The following is an 11,535-nucleotide window of genomic DNA, read 5'->3' on the forward strand; positions in this document are numbered from 1 at the left end:
GCCTGTACACGAAACTGAGGCTCACTCTCTTACAGTCAGAGCCACATGCGGGTGCCCGGCACAGTTTTTATATATGGCACTAAAATACAAACACATTAACAAAGGTAGCTCCTTACAGGAGTAAAACACTAAGAATTAAAATGATGTACGATTTCTTAGAAAGTGCTTTCTGCTTCCTGAGTGCCTGATACTAAAATGTACATTTTTGAGACTCTACCGTGAAGCCTGCCAATGCGGAAGAAATCAGAAAGAGGAGTGGAGGGGGGGAGGGGGGGGGGTGCAAGAGGAGGGAGCATGTCGCGACACTGCTCGTCATTTTATAAAGAGGCGTGTTGTATGCCTCCACAGAGGATGCAGTTCCCCCTCTCACTACAACACGCATCAGGCCGAGCCTCCCTTCTCTTCTCTCCAAGGACAATGTATGGGGTCCTCCCTTCTCCCTGCACAGCATCCCACCTTCTCCCTGGTCCCTGCACAGCATCCCACCTTCTCCCTGGTCCTTGTACAGCATCCTACCTTCTCCCTGGTCCCTGCACAGCATCCTACCTTCTCCCTGGTCCCTGCACAGCATCCTGCCTTCTCCCTGGGCCTTCCTTCTCCCTGGTCCCTGCACAGCATCCTACCTTCTCCCTGGTCCCTGCACAGCATCCTACCTTCTCCTTGGTCCGAAGGCTTTGCACAGCATCCTACCTTCTCCCTGCTCCGAAGGCTTTGCACAGCATCATACTTTCTTCCTGGTCCCTGCACAGTATCCTACCTTGTCCCTGTGCTCTGCACAGCATCCTACCTTTTTACCTTCTACCTAAGCTTGGCACAGCATTCTTCCTTCTCTCTGGCTCGGCAGCAGCCGCTGCTGCTCCAAGTGAGTGTAACATCAATAGTACAGTGACCGCTTGGCCTAATGGATAAGGCGTCTGACTTCGAATCAGAAGATTGAGGGTTCGAGGCCCTTCGTGGTCGTTTAAGTGTTTTTTTTTTCACCTGCCGAAAATGTCTTTTTTATGAAATGCACAAACAGACAAACAGGCCGCACATTCTATTGTAAGTGCATTTTCTCAGATCACCGGTGATAATTTTAACCTGAATCATAAAATAATGAAGACCCGAGGGACCCCACCTGCTCCGCTTTGCTCCCTGTGATGCTGATGCTGGCGGCGGAGTTTAGTGACCGACGCAGCATCAATGACGACACATTCACAGCAAAGGCTGCTCCTCGGCCTCGAGAAAGGACACGGGGAAGAAACTGTGAAGGACAAAATCAGAGATGGGAGGATGAATTTATCAATGAATAACAAACATGGAGAGGGAGAGACGCCCGAACAAAGCTACCGATCTTAGCATACTTTATAGGTTTAAGGTTCAACACAGCGTGACGTCACTGATGTACTGCAGTGATGGTAATCTTCACTCTGGAGATGCACAGTGAAGTGTGACGGTGTGATGGGAATAGGGGACCCAAGGTCATGTTTGGATGGTAAATGAAAAACATGATTTGGGGGCAATGGGTCAAGTGGTCGAAGTGGGCGGGGTCGGAGGGACACTACGCGCCCCACTTTTTTCATTAATGAAAACACTCCCCCTACTTAATAAAAGTCAACTGTCCCGGGACGGTAAACTCTGATCGTACAAAAGCTTCAGTTTAAGTTTCCTTCAGGGAGTCTCCAGTGCTGTGAGACCGAGGGAGGGGCAGGCAGCTTAACAACAAACAGGCCTTCTTGCCAGGGTGCCTCCTCCCCTGAAGAAATGCAAATAAGCACTACTGGTTAATCTGCCAATATAAAGGGTCCTCAAAGGAGGTACTGGGTTAATTGATCCAATTGCATTCTTTTCTGACTGGTAGTGCAAGGGAGTTACCAGCTGAGCTGTGCAGTGTGTGCTTTTCAGGGTAGTTAAATTAAATAAATAATTACGTACAGTCAGGGTATTAGTAGAAGCACCGTTTTATCTGAAACCTTTTTGCACATTTGGCAGCTGTCTGTCTTATACTGAGTGTAATGCAAGTTTAACAAAATGACTTACACATTCTCAGTGCTTTCTCTCACATGCTGGGCCCTCGTAGCACTTACAACACTCATGCCACAATTCTCCATTGCACCAACCAATATTTAATTCATTGGCTTTCTGGTTACACACAGACCTCTCAGTGCATTAACTGATAGAGGTTTCATAATACGCAATAGTGCACATACTACTGATTAACAAAGTTTTTATTTATTTTTTATTTAATCTGTGAGTTATTATATATGTAGCTACCTGAAGGAGAATATTTTGTTTTTATAGCCACACCTTTGACCCTCGCCCACACATTAATCCCGCACCCATTGCATGTAGCATCACAGTTCCCATACTTTTTTTAATGCACTTCGACCGCCGATATGCGTCCTTTAAACATCTGGACCTTGGTGCCACTGTTCCTGTTGCACTAATTGCAGCGAGGCTCTGTTTCGCTGACTGTTGCACGTCATGGACATCACTGCAGCACTGCATAGAGCACTGGTGTCTGCCTCCCTCGGTGTATTGTTCTACTGAAATACCTCACTGCAACACCCTGCATAGAGCACTGCCTCCCTCGGTGTAACACTTTACTTAAATACCTCACTGCAACACTGCAAAGAGCACTGCTGTCTGCCTTCCCCAGTGCAACATTCTACAGAAATACCTCACTGCAACACCCTACATAGACAACCGCTGTCTGCCCCCCTTATTTCTCCTCTTTTTTTACGTTTTCTATGCGTGCCGCATTCTGCAGCACACACAGAAATCGGAAGAGCCTCCCAGGATAGTTTTTGTGCAGGAAGGTGAGCCTTCCTGCACAAAAGCATTCCCACCTACAAGGCTGACACCCCTGCACAATGGTGCAAGGGAGGCTGCATTGGCGCTAGGCTGCCAAAATGGCACCAGCGCAGTGGGAAAAGACAGGATGCGCTGCATGCAAATGCCACGACGCATTCCTACCCTTTCCCTTTGACGCAACGCAGCGCAGCAAAGTGACTTGCTGCTTTGTCCTGTGTCCTGAGCCCATAAATATGAACCTTAGTCTTCACTCTTGTTTGTTTGGCTTGTGTTGGCTCACGTTCATGGATGTAATGCATTTTTATAATGTATATCGGGACTCCCTGAAATAGTTATTGGTTCCTGGGGCAGGTGAAAGAAACTCAAAGTACAAAACGGGAGACCCCACGGGCAACCCAATTATAAACTACTCTCTTCATTATTGTATATATAGTCGTGGCTCAGAAGTCAGGTATCATTTTCTCATTTCTTCTTTATTTTTCAAAATAATACATATAATAATCATATCATGATATCAAAAACTTTACATAAATTCTCTATTCTAAACCTACAAGGCACCAGCCCATTCTCTAACACTCATTCAGCTTCATGCATACCTCAATCACGCTACAAACATACCTCGAATACTTTCATAGATACTAACCCAACTCCATAAAAACATAACAAAATGTAGAATTTCATTAAACCTTCTAATATTGAATCAAAGATCACAGTACATTAGTTCTTCGATTTTGACTGTAAACCTGTAACTGTTGTTTTGTATACTTTTCATAAACAGTGATATCAGCCTAGCTGATGAAGGGCGATACCCTGAAACTGGTCCCAGGATGCTTGTTTCCGGTCCAGGGTGGACCTGGCCTGGGAGTTCGGGCTGGAGTGTTCCCATGAGGAACAGGGTCAAGACTGATTTGCATATGGTTGGGTCTAAACTGGGGTGGCATGGTGAGCAAAAGAACAATGGATTAAACCCTGATCTGTGACTGGGGGTGAGTGTTTGAAAAGTTTCAACACTCCGTCCATCATCCGTTTGTCTTGCTATACTTCTGACATTGGTCATGTGTAGTTGGGTGGAATGGGTAAAGACCCCAGCTTGACCCTGCTTAGAGCCATAGATACTTCTGACATGGGTCATGTGTAGTTGGGTGGAATGGGTAAAGACCCCAGCTTGACCCTGCATAGAGCCATAGATACGACTGACATGGGTCATGTGTAGTTGGGTGAAATGGGTAAAGACCCAAGCTTTACCCTGCTTAGAGCCATAGATACTTCTGACATGGGTCATGTGCAGTTGGGTGGAATGGGTAAACACCCAGGCTTGACCCTGCTTAGAGGCATAGATACTTCTGACATGGGTCATGTGTAGTTGGATGGAATGGGTAAAGACCCAGGCTTGACCCCGCATAGAGCCATAGATACGTCTGATATGGGTCATGTGTAGTTGGGTGGAATGGATAAAGACCCCAGCTTGACCCTGCATAGAGCCATAGATACGTCTGACATGGGTCATGTGTAGCTGGGTGGAATGGATAAAGACCCCAGCTTGACCCTGCATAGAGCCATAGATACGACTGACATGGGTCATGTGTAGTTGGGTGGAATGGGTAAAGACCCAAGCTTTACCCTGCTTAGAGCCATAGATACTTCTGACATGGGTCATGTGTAGTTGGGTGGAATGGGTAAACACCCAGGCTTGACCCTGCTTAGAGGCATAGATACTTCTGACATGGGTCATGTGTAGTTGGATGGAATGGGTAAAGACCCAGGCTTGACCCCGCATAGAGCCATAGATACGTCTGACATGGGTCATGTGTAGTTGGGTGGAATGGATAAAGACCCCAGCTTGACCCTGCATAGAGCCATAGATACGACTGACATGGGTCATGTGTAGTTGGGTGGAATGGGTAAAGACCCAAGCTTTACCCTGCTTAGAGCCATAGATACTTCTGACATGGGTCATGTGTAGTTGGGTGGAATGGGTAAACACCCAGGCTTGACCCTGCTTAGAGGCATAGATACTTCTGACATGGGTCATGTGTAGTTGGATGGAATGGGTAAAGACCCAGGCTTGACCCCGCATAGAGCCATAGATACTTCAGACATGGGTTGTGTGCTGTTGAGTGGAATGAGTGAAGAGACTGCTTGGTCCCGAATAGCACCAGAGATGCTTCAGACATGGGTTGTGTAAAGACCCCAGCTTTACTCTGCATAAAACCAAAGATCCTTCAGAGATACTTCTGAGAAACTTCACACATGGATAAAACAGAGTTATTTCACACATGGGATAGACATGGGTCTGTGTTGCTGAGTAGAATGCGTGAAGACCCCAGCTCGGTCCTGCATAGAACTAGAGATACCAGAGATGGATGTCACCCTGTGTTTTGCGCTGTTGGGTGGAATGGGTAAAGATGCAAGCTTGGCCTTGCATTGAACCGGAGGACCTCATAAATTGGCACAGTCCTGTCTTATGTGCTATTTACTAGAATGAGTAGAGAATGCCAGTTTGGCCTGGCACAGAAGAAGAGGTATTGCAGCCATTCACTTGGGCTATGAACTACTGGCTGGAATAGGCAACAATGGCGGCTTGGTCCCGCATAGAACCAGGGGCACAACAGACAAGGGAGAACAGAAGTCAGTCAGCCGCCTAGTTTGACACTGCAGTGACAAAGGTTGAAGAGCCTATAAGGGGGCCTAGGACAGAAGACTGAGTCTTGTGAAAATCCTATTGATTGCCTACCACGTAGAACTGCATGTCCCAGTGCACCAATAGGAGTATGGCTCCTTTAAAGAATTACTTTGGGAGGAGTTTGACTATTGTAGTGATAGGGATCAATAACAAATTTACAGCTGCCAGTGAGGATAGAGTTTCCGAGTTTTCGACAGTCCTCCCACCCTCTCTTAGAAAGCGTGATGGTTTCACGAGACATCTTCAGAGAGGGCAGGGTATGCAGATTATGACTCGCTGGACATGAGACAGACGCACCTACCTTATGCCTGTGTCCTTATTTTAAACCAATATTTCATCGATGGGTGTCCCCTTCTAACCAGCAGGCCCTCAAATTCTCTTTCGAAGGTGCATATATGCTCAAGATTTGAGAAGTATTCTTCAATAGTTAAGGCAACAGTAAATGAGCTTGTGATAGAAACATTTGATCAATTCTCAGTTTTGGATCTGATAGGATAAAGCTAAAAAAAAATATCTCTTGGTAAACGATAAAGCTACAAAAAATAACTCTTGGTAAACGATAAAGCTACAAAAATTAACTCTTGGTAAACGATAAAGCTACAAAAAATAACTCTTGGTAAACGATAAAGCTACAAAAATGAACTCTTGGTAAACAATAAAGCTACAAAAATGAACTCTTGGTAAACGATAAAGCTACAAAAAAATAAATGTTGGCAGTCGCTTACGCCATTGGGCATAAATTAGGCTGATCTTAATGGGGAGGCATATTTAATGCAATTAAACAAAATTACTTTACTTTGGGCATTGTAATGAATGTACAGATACACCCATGGTTTCATGATGAAAAACACTTGTCTACTTGCTGTGATTCATCATTTTTTGTTTGCGTTGGAGTTTGTACGAGGGGCGGGACTATGTCATCCTCCGGGTATGAGACACCCACTGAAAGAGCTCAGGATGGAATTATGTATAATTTTTAATATTACGTTTTAATTTGTTAGTTGCCAAAAAGAGCCTTGCCAATCATCTTTTCATTATTTATATTATGTTTTGCATAAATCTTGCATCTAATTGTATGTGTTTTTTTACTAACTGTTGCAATTAAGCTGCTTCTCACCTAACACTCCTGTAGGAAGGGTTCCTTGTAATTCATTTGTTACAATAAAAGTACTAAATGCAAATACTATGTTGGGGCACTTTGTCACTGTTGCAACAGGAAAACTGTGCATACGCCTTGTCCAAACCCCGGCAAAGCGAGAAACAAGCAAAATAAAATGATGAAAAACATTTAAGTTCAGCACAAAATGCAGTCAATTGAAAGCAGCAATTTTTAACATATGTTTTAACTTAATGATCTTAGCAGGGGTGCCAAGGTCCATGCACACCCATTATGTGGGTGAACTGGGACCCCACAACGTGAAGATGCTTAAAGTAGGACATACCCTAGGTTTATTTTCAGTGTAAAACCCACTACCCAGTTCTAACATTTAAAACATTAAAACACAATTCAGTTTATTTCACATCTATATTAGAATAAAACCTCTATCACATCACAGCAGACCTTCACATCATTCTATGCAGACATCCCTTCATCCTCGGTTCCAGTGTGCACCTTCCATATAGTCTCTTGAATACCTTGCTGCCATCAGTCCTGGACAGGCAGGACATAGGTTTTCTATCTTCACTTGGATGGACAGGAGTGCATTTATGCGGTGTATTTCCACCATCTGCGTGCTCGCTGGGCGCTATCAGAATGTGGGTACCCTTCTAGCTCTGGGGTTCTTGTTTATGGAGAGGATCATTTACATTCCTAGCACTGGTCTCACATTCTCTACACCTGAGCCACTTTGGGTAGGGTCCGGTAAGGCTCCATCACACCTTCGCTCTTCTAAATCGACTTTATAACAAACAACATTCACCTAAGAAGGAATTATTTTGCCCAAGTTGTGGAAGAAGTAGATATACATACTCTGTTTTCAATTTCTGCATTCACATTCTCTTTGCCTATCAGAATCCGGGTACCCTCCTGGCTCTGGGGTTGTTGTTTAAGGGGTGGACTCTTGATATGTTATGTCACTGGATTTCACTCTGTCCACACCTGAGCCGCTTGGGACAGGGTCTGGCAAGGCTGCAATGCAACATCCCTCTTTTATTGAACTTTCTACCAGGCCACAATGTCCAAAACAGGAACTTTATCAACTCAGCATGATCCTTATGAACATTTGATGCTGTTCAAATCCAAAGGGATCCCTCAGTGCCCCTGCTCCCTAAACATTTTCTAAGACACATTTGTAGAGTGGAGAAAACTACGCATCTCTTCACTACATCCCTGGATGCTGTTTCAGAGGCTTCACCTGCAAACCTGGTATTTTCCAGATTTATTGCCCCAAAATTACAATAAGTACCTATATATAAAATCTATTTTATATTTCAGGTTACACCCACTCTTTTGCATAATTTGCTGATTGATTTGCTGTTTTTGTTTTTTTGTGGGTTACTCCCTTCAAATCAGAGCAGGCCCTGTGGTTACTATCGGCGTAAAACACGGAAGGGGGCCTGTCTGCAGTTCACCCCTGTAGAGGACTGAGCTACCTATTCAGCTTCGAGAACACTCCTGGTATCAGTATGTGCTCAGCGCTCCTCTTCTCGAATTGTCCTTCACTTGGTAACTTGTAAGTGCACGGAGGGGGGGTCAGTTCGGTTCACACCCTGCTGAAGGCACTGGCGCACAGACTGAAGGTAGGAGTGATAAAATAAATTAAAAACTCTGTAGGTGAAAGGATCTTCCCCTCCCAGCAGCCTCTGGGCGAAAACAAGGAGGCCTAGTTTGAGTACCTCTGTACTTGAGAGCTCTATTTTTAATGTTCAGTAATCCACGAATTTGTGAAAAAAGAGAAGAGCAAGAAATAAATTACTCCACTCTTGCATGAATCCCGGTTTGTGGGGTGAGGCTGGTGATTACCGCTCTGGGCAGCGGTAACACAGAGACCCACAGTAACATGCATTAGTGGGAAGGAAACAGCCCAAGAAAGACTCCACAGAGAGTTAGGGAGAGAGGAATACAAACAGAGGCAAAGAGAAAATAAACCACCGAGACTGGAAAGAGGAATAAAGACTGACAGAGAAAAGGATGAGAATAATACGGGCTCAGGGTGAAAGAAAAGAGACAAAGCGGGTAAACAGAGGTGGCGGAGGCTTCAACCCGCACTTGTGATCTTGTTCACACGCGACGAGGATCCGGATATGACACAAACCTTAACGCTTTTACAACTCATCACCTCTCAGTCCTCCAGGAAGCGGGGGAAAGGGGGCGATGGTATCGAGCAGCAGTGAGGACATATAGCGCCTGGAGACAAGTGCTTGTGAGCAGAGAGCGCGCTTTCTTTCTGTAAAGCACAAGATTGGATGTCAGCAGCGGCCAGGGGTGCTCGGAGACGGATGAATAGTACATATCTATTAATGTATTTATGTGACCGCGTGGCCTAATGGATAAGGCGTCTGACTTCGGATCAGAAGATTGAGGGTTCGAGTCCCTTCGTGGTCGGATATTTTTTCAGCCACTATAGAAAATACATTTTATGCTTTTAGAATCATGCCCGCATTTCAATGTTTCTGTTCTTAAAAGAGTGCAACTTTCTACGGAGGAGGTGGTGACTCTGACACATAAAACCTCTTGTAGAAAGGTTACGCAATGTTTCAATTCATAAACTCGCGGTTAAAATCCTAAAGTATAACCTTCTGTTCTAAAGCCCTGACCCGCGCCCCTCACTAAAGCACTTCTCGATGTCTCTCACTAAACAGTGCACAGCATCCATCACTAAAACACTGCACGGTGTCCCTCACTAAAACACTGCAGTGTCCCACACTAAACCACTGCACGGTGTCCCTCACTAAAGCACTTCAGCGTCCCTTACTAAAGCACTGCAGGGTGTCCCTCACTAAAGCACTGCACGGTGTCCCTCACTAAAACACTGCAGTGTCCCACACTAAACCACTGCACGGTGTCCCTCACTAAAGCACTTCAGCGTCCCTTACTAAAGCACTGCATGGCATCTCTTACTAAAGCATTGAACAGTGTCCCTAACCAAACCACTGCACTGTGTCCCTCACTAAATCACTGCACACGTCCCTCACTAAAGCACTACACTTGTGTCCTTCAAAAAAGCACTGCACAGTGTTCTCACTAAAGCATTGCAGTGGCCCTCACTAAAGCAGTGCACAATGTCCCTTAGTAAAACACTGCACAGTGTCCCTCTATAATACATTTCATTGTGACCCTCACTAAAGCACTGCACAGTGTCCTCACTAAAGCGCTGCAGGGTGTCCCTCACTAAAGCACTACAAGGTGTCCCTCATTAAAGCACTGCACGGTGTCCTCATTAAAGCACTGCAAAATGTCCCTCACTAAAGCACTGCACAGCGTCCCTCACTAAAGCACTTCACAGCGTCCCCCATTACAACACTGCACGGTGTCCCTCACTAGAGCACTACACAGCATCCCTCACTAAAGCACTGCACAGTCTTACTTACCAAACACTGCACAGTGTCCCTCACTAAAGCACTGCATAGCTTCCCACACTAAAGCACTGCACAACGTCCCTCACTAAAGCACTACACAGCGTCCCTCACTAAATCACTGCACGGTGTGTCTCACTAAAGCACTGCACGGTGTCTGCACTAAAGCACTGCACAGTGTCTATCACTAAAGCACTGTATATGTCCCTCACTAAGGCACTGCACAGTGTCCCTCACTAAAGCATTGTACAGTGTTCTTCACAAAAGCACTGCACAGCGTCCCTCACTAAAGAAGTGCACTGTGTCCGTCACTAAGCACTGTATGTGTGTTGGAAAGTACCATCTTGCCTGGCATGTTACCCCCATTTTTCACTGTATATATGTTGTTTTAGTTGTATGTGTCACTGGGACCCTGCTAGTCAGGGCCCCAGTGCTCATAAGTGTGCCTGAATGTGTTACCTGTGTTATGACTAACTGTCTCACTGAGGCTCTGCTAATCAGAACCTCAGTGGTTATGCTCTCTCATTTCTTTCAAATTGTCACTAACAGGCTAGTGACTAATTTTACCAATTTACATTGGCTTACTGGAACACCCTTATAATTCCCTAGTATATGGTACTGAGGTACCCAGGGTATTGGGGTTCCAGGAGATCCCTATGGGCTGCAGCATTTCTTTTGCCACCCATAGGGTGCTCTGACAATTCTTACACAGGCCTGCCACTGCAGCCTGAGTGAAATAACGTCCACGTTATTTCACAGCCATTTTACACTGCACTTAAGTAACTTATAAGTCACCTATATGTCTAACCTTTACCTAGTAACGGTTGGGTGCTAAGTTACTTAGTGTGAGGGCACCGTGGCACTAGCCAAGGTGCCCCCACATTGTTCAGGGACAATTCCCCGGACTTTGTGATTGCGGGGACACCATTACACGCGTGCACTACATATAGGTCACTACCTATATGTAGCTTCACAATGGTAACTCCGAATATGGCCATGTAATATGTCTATGATCATGGAATTGCCCCCTCTTTGCCATCCTGGCATAGTTGGCACAATCCCATGATCCCAGTGGTCTGTAGCACAGACCCTGGTACTGCCAAACTGCCTTTCCTGGGGTTTCACTGCAGCTGCTGCTGCTGCCAACCCCTCAGACAGGCATCTGCCCTCCTGGGGTCCAGCCAGGCCTGGCCCAGGATGGCAGAACAAAGGACTTCCTCTGAGAGAGGGTGTTACACCCTCTCCCTTTGGAAAATGGTGTGAAGGCAGGGGAGGAGTAGCCTCCCCCAGCCTCTGGAAATGCTTTCATGGGCACACATGGTGCCCATTTCTGCATAAGCCAGTTTACACCGGTTCAGGGACCCCTTAGCCCTGCTCTGGCGCGAAACTGGACAAAGGAAAGGGGAGTGACCACTCCCCTGACCTGCACCTCCCCTGGGAGGTGCCCAGAGCTCCTCCAGTGTGCTCCAGACCTCTGCCATCTTGGAAACAGAGGTGCTGCTGGCACACTGGACTGCTCTGAGTGGCCAGTGCCAGCAGGTGAC

The 11,535-nt window shown here is 45.9% G+C and overlaps 1 non-coding gene across 1 annotated transcript; it reads left to right on the forward strand.

Moving 5' to 3' along the window:
* The first annotated feature begins 8,947 nt into the window (after nt 1-8,947).
* TRNAR-UCG (transfer RNA arginine (anticodon UCG)) lies at nt 8,948-9,020 on the forward strand. The gene has a single exon. It is a non-coding gene; the product is annotated as a tRNA-Arg (tRNA).
* Nucleotides 9,021-11,535: the final 2,515 nt, after the last annotated feature.

The sequence above is a fragment of the Pleurodeles waltl genome, chromosome 4_2, assembly GCF_031143425.1.
Source record: "Pleurodeles waltl isolate 20211129_DDA chromosome 4_2, aPleWal1.hap1.20221129, whole genome shotgun sequence".
NCBI lineage: Eukaryota > Metazoa > Chordata > Amphibia > Caudata > Salamandridae > Pleurodeles > Pleurodeles waltl.